The sequence below is a fragment of the Poeciliopsis prolifica genome, unplaced genomic scaffold (genome assembly GCF_027474105.1).
Source record: "Poeciliopsis prolifica strain line A6 unplaced genomic scaffold, Auburn_PproV2 SCAFFOLD048, whole genome shotgun sequence".
Classification (NCBI taxonomy): Eukaryota; Metazoa; Chordata; class Actinopteri; order Cyprinodontiformes; family Poeciliidae; genus Poeciliopsis; species Poeciliopsis prolifica.
Window position 1 is genome coordinate 209,510 of NW_026562423.1, and position 12,991 is coordinate 222,500.

Here is a 12,991-nt window from a genome sequence, read left to right on the forward strand (position 1 = left end):
TATTAGCTAACTGTGTCACTGCAGTTTACAACAGAACACGTTGTCCTATTATTCAAAATAAGAGTCTCAAACAGAGGCACAGTGGGGTGTTAAGTGTGAAACATTCACCATTATATACCAGGCACATCATAATCATTTTTACAACATCAGACAAAGTCTGACTGCAGGTGTTTTAGGGCTTTTTATTGCACCATCTCATTAAACTCTGACCACATGTCAAGTCAAAAGTGTTATTAACTGAAAGCATTCTCCGTGCTCGGGAGACAGTAGAAATAAAAAATGACCTTTACCTCACTGAAAATGTAAGGCAATAAAGGAGTGAGCAAATAAATACAATATTTATACTCATCCTTGATCTGATAGGACATCATCAGCTTGTGCTTCATTAAGTGCCGAGTGATGTTTGTTTACATCTGGTAATATCAAATCCCTTGTGGTGTTTGTTATTGTCTGATTAGACAGTGACTGAACGTAAATCTGTTAACGGCAAAAAAAGCAAAACATGGGAAGAAGTTACGAATGATTTATTCTTAAGATGTTAAACAAAGTGACATTTACATCAACGAATGGCAACTATTTTAGCATGTACCATGGAAGCTCCAGGGTTCTTCATTATCTTTAGACACAAGCTCATCATTTCCTCATTCACTATTTGTATGTTACTCTTTAGTCATTAGCTTGATGGTTGTCCTTTAGCAGTTAGCTTGAGGGTTACTCTTGAGTTGTCATCTTCTAGGTTTTTCTATAGAGGTTAGCTTCTAGGTTATTCCATAGCAGGCAGCTTCTGGGTTATTATATAGCCACTAGCTTCTAGGTTATTCTGTAGCTGTTAGCTTCTATGTTAGTCTTGAGCTACTGTCTTCCAGGTTATTCCTTAACTACTATTCCTTAGCTGATGGCTTGCAGGTTAACCTTTAACCTGCAAGTTTTAACCCAACAGCTAAATGACTCTGTAACTGTTGGCTTGTAAGTTCCTCTTTAGCTATACGCATGTACTAAAAAGTGATTTTGTGATTATATAATTTCATGTTACTGTACTGGCACTTCTTATTATGCAGGGAATCTAAATACTTTCATCCTTTCTCTTATTAGGACAAGAATGCAAATATCCAAAGACTGTGTCCTCTTTTAGTCCATTTCCAAATGCATGGACTCCATAAGCTGTCAGAGGTATCTTCTAATGGTGTAAAAATGTAGCTGGTCTTAATCCTGCCTCCCTTTAAGAGAGAAAGGAATGTGGGAGGAGAGAAAACAGGAGGAATGAGGGGTAAAGGAGAATTTACTATTTTTTGTTCTTTCACATGGCTACAGTCGGATGGCTGAGCATGTGCTGAGTTCAGTTTAGTTTATTTTGGTCATGAGATCCATAATAAACATGCCACCCTCCATTAAACAAAGTGCTCATACCACAAACTCTTGCCAAACCAATAAGATATTATTATTTTTAACTACACATTCTCAATGTATGCTCACAGCTGTACCAAATACTCACTCCTATGACAGACACACATCTGTTCATTTTTACATGGGATTTCTTAGACATTCCTGTATTCTTAAGTTCATTTTTTTCTGGACTTCAAACTGCTTCTGAGTACAGGGAAGAAACAAGTTTTCAGCAAGCACAACCAAGAATAGAAAACATTTGGTTGAGCATGTAGGTTCAAAATGGAGTTCACATGTGAGTCAGGAGGGTTACACAGTTAGATAGGGAACAGTTAACACTTGCCTTGTTTTAAAAATGTACACTGTCAAAACTTGAAGCTTTTTGTCAAATATTGTTGTATTTCCGTTTTAGATTAAGTTGATCCTGTTTCACATTTTTATTCAAAAATGTGTCATACTGTGAGAGTCTCAGCCATGCCTAGGTTATACTGTTTCAAGTAGTGTTTTTTCCCCCATCAATTGTCTCTCGCCTATCAATAGATGAGTATCAATTGGCAAATTGATTGAGGACGAGTTGACAGGCATCACTTGCACTCTTATATCTTTGAAAAAGATAACAGAGAAAGGACAAAAACTGTCCCTCTCTCTATCAAACACTTTCACTGTGATCCCAGCATTGTGAGATTTACAATGAACTATTTTTTCACTGCTTGGCTCAACCTTAGATTTACTTTGCAAATTGTGCCGCCATTTACCGTAATTATTAGATGAAACAGATGTTTTAAAACCAGCAACATTGGACAGAAAATAACTAAAGTGTGACTTCTAATTAAAACAGGAAACAGAACAACCTGACTCTGGTTGCTTTACTTTGCAACTCCTCTCATTAAAATGTCCTTGAGCATGATGCTACACATTACCTCGTTCTTGATAAGAGCATCTGTTTAATGACTTTGAATTAACATGTAAATGAGCTTTAAATGGTTTAGGTGAGATGTCGGTGTGATCACATTCACGTCTTGCAGTGGCTTTTTTTTCCCCCCCCCACACTCCGCCCCTCCTCGCCGTAAACGGCAAACGTCAAACAGACACTGAGAATTAATAAGCTTGCCCCAAACACTGTGGTGACAATTAGGAACGGAGCTTCTATCCTTTTAATGGACCATTCGGAAAACGCTGGTGGTATTTCAATTAGCGGACAATGGGTTGACATGAAATAATGACATATAGGAACTGTTAAGTGACCTGTGAGAATGAGGCAGTTGCGGCGGCACCTAGCCCTTTAATGGGACAGCATGCTTGAGTGTAGACAATAGAAGTTAATAGGAAATATGAAATGATGATGTAGCTTCTGTCGAAAGGGGTGAGTGACACTAAGGAATAAAGCTGTTACATCTTAATGCACTGTTGCCACCAGGATGAATCAGCTCTGCATTTTGTAGGCGTTAATCTGAAAGCTGCTAACAGCATGTCCCCCCCCCAGTCAGTCAGTCCCACATTAACCTTGAGAGCAGAAAGGAGGAGGCGGCGGTAGCTCCAGTGACCTTTCTTCTACCCTCGTTCACACAAACCACCATCACCCTCACATATACAAAAATATATACGTCCGAGGGCTAACTTGGTGTGTAGCTGTGTGTACAAATGTGTCCCCACCTCTTTGTGCGTCTTAGGAGAACCATCAGTGGAATGAAAGCAGTCCATCACAGGCTGCTGTAACACCGCAGAAGCTGTCAGCGCTGATATGAAATGACCAGAAACTTTCCTGTTACACCTGGCGACAGGTTCTATGTAGACAGATGAAAACAACAATTTAAGCTAATATTGTGTTTGCAGAGCTACTCATTGGTACGCAGTTTCATTACAATTCAGCAGTTTCATTTTCCAGAGTGTTCAAGAATTAATGACCAGAAGTCTATCTGCTGATTCTTGAATTATTTCCAACACTGACAAGTCTCTACCAAACACATAAGCTTTGTTTATAGTACACAATCAATATTCATAAATGTATATTTTTTGCTGAGCAGACACACTTTTGATGCAAAGATATACTCTGACAATAATACAATAATTTCATACTTCTTGAACATTTTGATAGCAGAAAAAAACAGGGCTGCGATATGTATCATCAGCAACATTAGTATTGGCCAATATTAGTCATTTTTTAATAGATCGGTATTGATAAAACAAAACTGGGCCAACATTGACAACAGATATTTATTTTCCTCTTGGTTTTGAAAAAAGTCAAAAGGGTTGTGAAATCTGTATAATATAAATTATATAGGTATATATCGGTTAACATAACATCAATATTAATATTAGCTATCACTATTGGCACAAATTTCTATAATGTGGTTTGCTAAAAAAAAAAATCCCCATACACCGGCCCACTGGATAATAATGAATGGGTCAGTTGTTCTCATATGTACTGTTGTCGACTTGTGTTTTGTGTTTTATTAGTATTACCGGATCAAGTCTTTTCTAAGATAAGTAATGAAAGTACTCATATCAAGTCAATATCAGAATCGGCTGAGGCTCAAAGCTGAATATCAGCATCATATCAGAAGTGAAATATATGTATCAGGGTATCCCTGATTAATGTACTGATTAGTATCAGTTTTATTCAAACATCTCTCTGCAACAATAACATTTAATAAATATGACATGATTTCCAACACTAGTGGTTAAATATATGCGTTATATGTTTTCATACAATACAAGTTAATTCATATTATATACTTTGCTCAACCTTTGGAATTTGACCATGGACCCTGTTATTCCATTTTTCTATCCGACTTGACACACACATGCACACTCTCTTAAAAAGGGCTTCTGAGAGTGCAAAAAGCTTTTAAAAAGGCAACATTTGTGCTTGAGTGACCAAAACACTTTCTGAAGATCTGCCTCTGCCCTCCTCTGCGTCCAGTCCACTCCTAGCACCACTGTGCTGCTGTGACTACACTGGAGGGATATTTATAGAAAGCCGTTGACAATATCCTCGTCCCTGAATGGGTGTAATCGTATTATGCTGGAGGTGCTAAAAGCCTTAAGTTGGGAAGGCAAGTCATTGGAGGAAAAGGGCTGAGACACACGAGCTCCGTTCCCTGGGAATCTTAAGAGCAAGAAGCTTAGAGGCAGAGAGAGGAGAGGGAGTGAAGACAAACAGACATATACAATCTGAGCATGAGGGTGGGGACTGAGAACAAATGGAAGGAGGTGGGTGGTTGTTGTTGTTGACAAGTCAGGAGGTGACAGGGAAGAATGAATATGCAAATGAAGTTCCTGGTTGTGTTTGTTGCGTTGACTGACTTGCGTGGAGGCTGGAAGCTGGGTGGTTTTGACGGCGTTTGGTATCGGCGGCTCTGAAGATTTGAGCCGGTCACGGCGATGATAGATGAAAGACTGAACTTTAATCAGAATGGCGCCTGGAGCATTTTCAGGGAGGTAAACAGGTTAATCAGTCAAGCCCTCCCCTCCACCGTTCTCCTCCACTCCTTCCTCTGCACATGACCACTTCTGACATTGGCACGCCATTCGTCTATTTCCCATCAGCACCTCGCTCTTCTCCTTGCCTCTCCCTTCCCCCCTCGCCTGTCACATGCCCCTCATTCCCTTACGCTGCCTTCAACCTCCCCATGAAACCAGCCAGGAGGAAGCGCGAACCCCCCACCTCCGACTTAAATCACACCATCAGGCATATCCCACGATCTCATGAAGGGGAACTTCAAAGCATTCAGTTCGCTCCATTTAATATCTAACAGCGTCATCCACCATAAAGCGATGAGGTGGGAGGAGAACATTCAGCAAACGGAGACTGTTCCAACGCTCTCACTTCCCTGCGTTATTGCTCTTCCACTAGCCGGCATCACGGGAGGTAGATAACCTATGATCACTTCATATCTTCACACCCTGTCAAAGAAGCACGCCGAAATCTAATGAAAAGAGAGAAAATAGCTGCATTATCTACAACTTCCACTATAACAAGGGCTTATTTATCAAAGCGCCCCATCTGAGAAGCAGCACAGCATGATACTAATATAGAAATATGTGCATTTCAATTCAGTCCATTTATAGAACCAAAAATAACAACAAGTCATCTCAATGCACTTTACAGTCAGCTCCAATTCAAATAGTTACATAGAACCCAGTTCAGTTCAGATTTTGTGAAGATCGATCTAATTCCATCCATTGCTTAGTGGAATCCAGAATCCTGATTCAGGTTTCCAGAATCAGTTTGATGTTTTCCCCCAAAGTTCAGGCATCCTGGACATTTTAAAATATGAATATTAAGTCTTGTCACTCAAAGGTTCCACCAGTCATGAAACAAAAATGATTTGTTCTTATTTTTCAAGTGTAGTTTTGAGCCTCATCACTGCTTCTCTGGCATGTGGACGTCACTGAACCAGTTCACTTTTAGTTTAAGGACTTGTAAATAAAGCTTGGAGAATCCCAAACACGCAGACTTTTTAAAGCGCCGTTTTTAAATGATCTTCAGTTCTTTTATTTAGTTTGTGGAGAAACTCTGGAAAATTGTGTTTGTGGTTTATTTAGACAGACAGGATTCCCAGATCCTTCTCAATGTGGTTTCAAGTCTGTCTGGCGTCCTAAAAACAAAAAAAGTTTGAAGGAATTCATCTTCAGTCAGTACAGAACCACAAATGGGCAAGATGTTAAAATCAATTTGTGAAGCGCCAATTCATAGATGAAGCATATCATTTAAACATAAATAATTTTGAACTGACTATATTTATCAATCACTCAAATCAAATTTTATTTCTATAGCACTTTTCAGCAGCAAGGCATTTCAAAGTGCTTTACATCACAACAAACCCAAAAACACAAACTCAACTACACAGAATCAACAATCAAAACATGACATTAAGTCAAGTGCCATCGTTAAATTCGTAATTGAGTATATTTCCAGTATAACTCGAAACAGGTGGGTTTTTAGTCGAGATTTGAAGGCATTCAGGGTTTCTGTTGTTTTAAAGTTTTCTGGACATTTGTTCCAAACTTGTGGCGCATAGATGCTGAAAGCTGCTTCTCCTCGTTTGGTTCTGGTTCTGGGGATGCAGAGCAGACCAGAACCAGAAGACCTGAGAGGTCTCGAAGGTTGGTACAACAGCAGATCTTTAATGTATTGTGGTGCTGAGCCATTCAGTCACTTGTAAACTAACAGTATTTTAAAGCCTATTTTTTTGGCTACAGGGAGCCAGCGCAGGGACTTTAAATTTGGTGTTATGTCTCTATCTTTCTGGATTTAGTGAGAACGTGAGGAGCAGCGTTGTGGATCAGCTGCAGCTGTTTGATTGATTGATTTGTTAGACCTGTGAAGACGCTGTTGCAGTAATCAATGCAACTAAAGATAAATGCATGGATGAGATCTAATGTCTCAGCATAGGTCTGGCTGAGACATTAGTCCTCTCATCCTGGAGATGTTCTTCAGGTGATAGAAGACCGACTTTGTAACTGTCTTAATGTGGCTCTCAAGGTTCAGGTCAGAGTCCATCACTACTCCCAGGTTTTGGGCCTTATCGCTAGAATTTAGATGTAATCAAGTGTCATTTTAGACAGTAGAAGAATAAAAAATATCTGGAAAAGCAAACATATTTCATAGAAACCTACATTTTTTGCCGTATACTTTTTCAAACTATGGAAAAACTCTCATAGTCATACTGAAAGCCATTACAGTGCAAATCAACCCTAATAATAATACAGGACAATCAATCAAAGTTAGAACATTTGAAGCAAAGCGTGCCCATAGCCCCGCTATGGTTAAGTATTCCTTTATGGCCACATTTCGCTGGCAGATCAAAAAGTTCAGGTCTTCTCTGAACTGACAGGAGCACCTTGTTCAGGCAGAACCCCTAACCACCGGAAAATCAGACAAGCTCTGACTGTCAAAACACAACTAGAAACTAGCAATCCCCACGAGTTGACCATCTTAAGATACATTCTGCGATTCCTCGATCCTGCACTCAAACAGAAGCATCTCTCCTTTCTCCTCCATCTACCTTCTTCACCTCCTACAAACTTAAACATAAAAAAACAAAACACACACACAAAAAAAACCATAGAACAAGCCACTTTGGCAGTATAATCATGAATCTCACAAAGCCTTAACAGCTCCTATGAAGACAGACCACATCTGATCTGACACTTCCCATACCAGCTCCACAATCACACTGCATTTAGGCAGTTGCTGGCACTTGGAAGGCCAGATTACATTGTGTTGTCTGGGGTTTTAAACCACAGACTCTAGTAAGAAATCAACAAGGCCTGCCTCTTGCCAAGATAAACTTCACAGGCAGCTCACTGCGTATTTAGAGGCTTTGTTGCAGATTGGCTTTAGGACACTTGTTCGTTCTCACATTTGTCTTGTTGCTTGCTGTGTGATATGAAGAAACCCTTAAAATGAGGCCTGTGTGCATATGCTGCATTGGAAGCAAAGCGTGCGTTGCGCCACGTTCAAACATAAGAACTATGGAGTTATTCCCCCCTCTTACTTTGTAACAAAGATGTTAGTAGTGAGCACAATTGGGCACTTCAGAGGGTGAAATGAAGCTATTAATGATCCAACAGTGCATAACTCAAAGTGGCAGCAAAAAAGGAGGAGCATAACACAGCCAGAATGGCCTTAAGAAATAATTACAGCAGGCAGAGAGCTGTGTGGGAGTTAAGAGGAAAACGGGACTGAAAAGTGCCTCCAGGCATTGGTTATGTTGTTGGGAAAAGGGAAGTGAAGCTGAAGCTGGCTAATACACAAACACACCCACACACACACGTACATATATTTTATATACGCACAGAAATTAGGGAGGGTAAAAAGGAGCTGAAATGCAATGCATTCATAGCTGCACATCAATACGCTAAAACTTCTATAGCGAGCACATGTAAATACATCATAGATGGATTCCTGGAGGGCCAACAAATCCCATGTGACTTTCCAACAGTCCATCCACTCTCAAGGGGGATTTTACATCATGTGAAATGAAGGGAATGCTATATACAGTGCTGGAGTCTTCCATTACCAGAGGATTACTGCTGCCCTCCCCACAGAAACACCACCCCACTCATCCCCATCCCTGAATTCAATATGTACAGCTTTTATTCCTGTTACTGTGTACCTCAATGTTAGAGGAGTTTCACACAACAGAGTTGGGAGATTCAGTACAGACAAAAATCTGCTCACATATGACTTAGAAGATCTAAACTTTTATGCCTCATCCAATCTGAGATACAAAGACAGAAAACCAAGAGTTAAAGTAGAGAGTTGTGGTGCAACGCCTTCTATAACATCCTAGGTTTTCAAAGTTTGGCATTCAGTAGGAGGCATTGCTATTGCCGCCACTTTAAATAAGGCATTCACAGATTATGATGAGCAAAGAAAAGCATACATATTTTTATTGAAGATTCTTTTGCATCATGAAGACCAAGGAACACAACAGACAAGTGGAGTTGCGGACAAGTTTAAACCAAGGTTAGGTTAGAAACCAATATCTGAACATGGGAGGAGGAAGGGACATTAACAAACCAATGCAAGGTTCCTGACTAAGGAGACAGGCAAGGCATGGAGAATCTCAAGCAGAGAAGAAGTCCATGAGACTCATGGTGACTTTAAAGAATCTGCAGCTCTACAGGTCTCTCGTAGTTTGGCACTCCACTAATCTAATCATTACCCAGCTATGGAGGGTGTGCTTTGATACAGCAATGATAGGTAAGCCGATCAATGTTGAGAGACAGTAGTCAGATATAGTAGAGTTAGACACAGGGCAGTCCTTGAAAACAACCTGCTAAGGCCTTGACATTATCTCTCTGCATCTGTAAACATAACCAACTAACCCATCCTATATATGCTATTTTTAGCTCAGTTGAAATACAGCCTTCAATTCAGAGATATACGGTTTTCTCAGCTTCATAGTGGCCAATAAAGCCATGCTTTGTGAGCAGTATGCTATGAAGAGCTAAAAATGCTCTACTCTACAGAAGACAGATGCACACAAAGCTGAGAGTAGGCTTTAAACTGCAGACTGCAACCAAGTTCAGCCAAGAGGAACACATCATTTTAGCTGTGACTGACTTTTCCGTTCTACTTGACACTTCTCACAATGATTATGGAGATATACATCAAACAGGTATTCCTATGGGAACTTGTTGGTGCCAGAAAGAATTCAGACTTTTCATCCTTGATGCCTCTTCATGGACTGCTTTGAACATTTCCAAATTCTATCAGAGTTAATAACTACATAATCAAATTTCCTGGAGACAAATGGTTAGAGAGTGTGATTTGCAATGCTGCCGTCACTATTGTGTTCCATGTGTTGGGTTTTTTCCCGGGTGGTGATGAATTCTAGTTGTTCAACGTGTGTTGATACCAATAGTGGGAGCTAAAGACTTGAGTCCTCTGTCAGAACCACGATCCTTAATATACAGCTATGGGTACTGCAGAATGATTTTGAGTAAAACATAATTATGCGTTGGAGTGGTACAATCAAAGTTCAGACTTAATTTCAATTGTGAATCTGTAGTCAGACTGAGATTAAAATTACATGGAATTTGCCAGGGGCCAAGTTGCTGTAGAGAAATATTCACCTGACCTACAAAGGATCTGGCTGTAAATGTTTGGCAGAAGGAACCAGACAAAGAAGAGAAAATGGATGTAAGGTAAGAAGGTTTAACAAGAGAAGAAATATTGATTTCTCTCTAGATCTAGATACATTTCTCCTGACAAAATCCAATGCAGTCAACACCACTTTTCCCATCTGCAAAACATTAATGCACACCTACAGGCAAAGAAGACAGGATGGAGGAAACAAATGAGGGTGTCAGTAACCGTAAGTTACATTAAGTTGCATACTTTATGGAGGCAGGAGTGTCTGAGAAAAACTAGTTAATGTAAAGAGTAAAAGTGTGAAAAACAGGTGGAGGGACAAATCAATTCTGAGTGAAGCTTGGCAGGAAAAAGGAAGAATACGACAAAAAGGGGATGGACTAAAAGTTGCTCAAACAGAGAGGAGGGAAGAGAAAGAGCAGGGGAGATGCACCTTGTCAGAAAGATTGAGAGTGCAGAAGGGAAAATGAACAAGCAGGGAGGAACAGAGAAAAGAATGAAGATAGAGAGGGAGGGGAGATGAGAGGACGCCTTATTTTCCTCCATCTCAATTTGCACAAAACTTTCATTACCACCAATTTAGGTTTGGGGCCGTAGGCTGGACCATTAGGAGAGCCCAGCATCAATCAGCCTAATCTCCCTCCGAGGCTGCTAAATTACAGCGCCCAGTTGCTTATTAAAATTTGTCGCCCATCTTCCAACACCCGCTACTGCTGCAGATTATACAGGGGCCCCCAGACAAATCTGTTCCAGAAAGGAGGCGGAGGAATACAAGCCGGGAAGGAACTACAGGGATAGTGGGATGGTGGCGGGGGTAGGAGGCGATAGGGTGGATCAGAGCAGGGGACGATCATCTGTTTTGATTTATGCACTCCTATAGATCTGCTGTGCGTACTCGCACTCTGACTGATTCATCCCATATACACCCACACTTGCCCACATCCTCCCTAATGCAGTTTTCCATCGCTGTCAGCACCCAAACACCCAACACTGATATAGAGGATGCAGGATTTCCAACTCCTCCTGCCGTACACTCAATCAAAGCAGCAGCCAGATAAGACACATGATGAATGGCGTAATTGAAGGCAGCGGTGGCGGGGTAATGCTGCGTCGTCCTGGGTACGGTGCTCGGAGAAGGGGTTGGGGTTATTGGCACGCGGGTGATTAGCCTGTAGGATTTATCGTTATTGCCCTTCTTATTAAAAAATACTAACACTGTCTGCTTCACCTACTGTAGCAGAGCTCCCATTCCAGATCGGAGGCCATCACTTCTGGATGGATGAGGAGACAGCCGAGCTGCACCCTTATGGATTAAGGAAGCACTCTTTGAAAGGCTGCACAAATATATAGGTGAAGGCTGCAAGGCTTCAACATGCTGTACATACCTTGACAACAACTCACACACTGATTCACAGGCAAGGTGAGAGATGGCAATCCTCATTGCGTACCTTTTGCACTACAGTAAATTCTTTCAGAGAAAAGTAGAACCTTTTATTGGATTAATGAATCATGGGATAAAGTTGGCCAAGAAGGAAACGCCAGTCAGGTCCATCAAATCTGGCAAAAAGGACACATTATTTCTGGACCGTGATAGCATGATGTAGCCCCTGAATTTGGACACATCCTAGGTCTGCTACACAGAATTAACCATCAAACCTTATTAGACTTTTTAAAATGACAGCTAGTTTTTTGTGTATAGCTTACAAAGCCAAATTTTAGACCATGTACATTATTTTGCTGTGTCCTGATCCATGAACTGTTCTCAAGCAGTGTAACAACAAGCTGCTGAAACGATGAAAAGCAAGATGTTAAGTTCATAAAGCAGCAAAACAACCTTCCCTTAAGTTATCCCCAAAAATGCTCAACAGTAACTGCACTGGAAAATATCAAGTCCTGGAGAAAACAGACAGGAAACATGCTTAGTAGAAGAGCAAAATATCATCAGCAGGAGCAGGTGTGAACACACTGAAGACAGTGGGGTGTATGAGTTGACAAAATACATGCTACTGTCAAGAAATATGGCTACCGCAGCTCCCGGAGCATCATTCAAAAGTGAGTTAGGATGCATTGACAACAGCCCTGTTTAGTGCACCATCAAACTCTAGCTTGTTTGCCGAAAAAGTCCGGTTCTGGTGATGTTCGAATAGATATGCGAATGTCAACTGGGCTGCAGACCTTCCCAAAAGCAGCAAGTGAACTATTGCGCACTGCATTCTGGTTAAATACAACCACAACAAACCCACCAATCCAGCATTAGCTGGTGAAATGGAGAAATCACATAGGCACAAAAATCTGACACCACTTCATTTTTGTTTACATTTTATGAAGAAAGAAGTTGCGCTCAGTGTCGTCTTCAGAGATTTTCAGGCCGTTTTCTTCAGTGATTCTTGGTGTGGCAGCACATTAGGCAAGAGGTAAACAGGTTGCTCAAAAGGTTTTGTTGCTTTGAGACAGCGCAGTGTGGAAGAGAACACCACCAGCTGAAAATATAACAAATGTCATTTTGGTCCTCAACTATAAGATCAGGAAAAACCCTTCAGGAGAACGTTGCACTATTGAAATGAAGTAAATATGAAGTTTGTCGTTTGTTTCGCAACTGGTGACGGTGATATTTTTATGGTGTAAAGCACTTTGAACTTCCTTGTTGCTGGAATGTGCCATGCAAATGAACTTGAACCTGATAGCATCATCCCAGTTTTCAAGCACATGCATGATGACACATGATACATCACTCCCCTCTGTATCAGGGGACAAATAATCCTGGCCAAGACCACCATACCTAAAGTTAAATATACATGACCACTGTTACGACTTGAAGCATAAACTCTGTTTACATGTTGTGTACCACAAGCACTTGTGACACCATACTGAAATCGCACACAAATTCAAGAATCCTTTCAAAGCAGAAACATGCCATCATATCCTACAAATCTGGTCAAACCTAGCAAGAAAACCTGACAAAAGTACAGCAAAACAAAAATTGTAGTGTTAGCATCTACG

At 40.7% G+C, this 12,991-nt stretch overlaps 1 protein-coding gene across 3 annotated transcripts in view; it reads right to left on the minus strand.

The window, feature by feature from the left end:
* Positions 1–12,991, minus strand: part of raraa (retinoic acid receptor, alpha a) — a 176,827-nt gene that overhangs the window by 111,169 nt on the left and 52,667 nt on the right. Inside the window, exon 1 of one of the 3 annotated variants that reach the window (XM_055057571.1) lies at positions 3,037–3,140. The exons of the other annotated variants lie outside the window; for them this stretch is intronic. The gene's annotated coding sequence lies outside the window, so the exon portion shown is untranslated. Of the gene's footprint in view, positions 1–3,036; positions 3,141–12,991 lie in introns of those variants that run through there. 3 annotated transcript variants of the gene reach the window in all.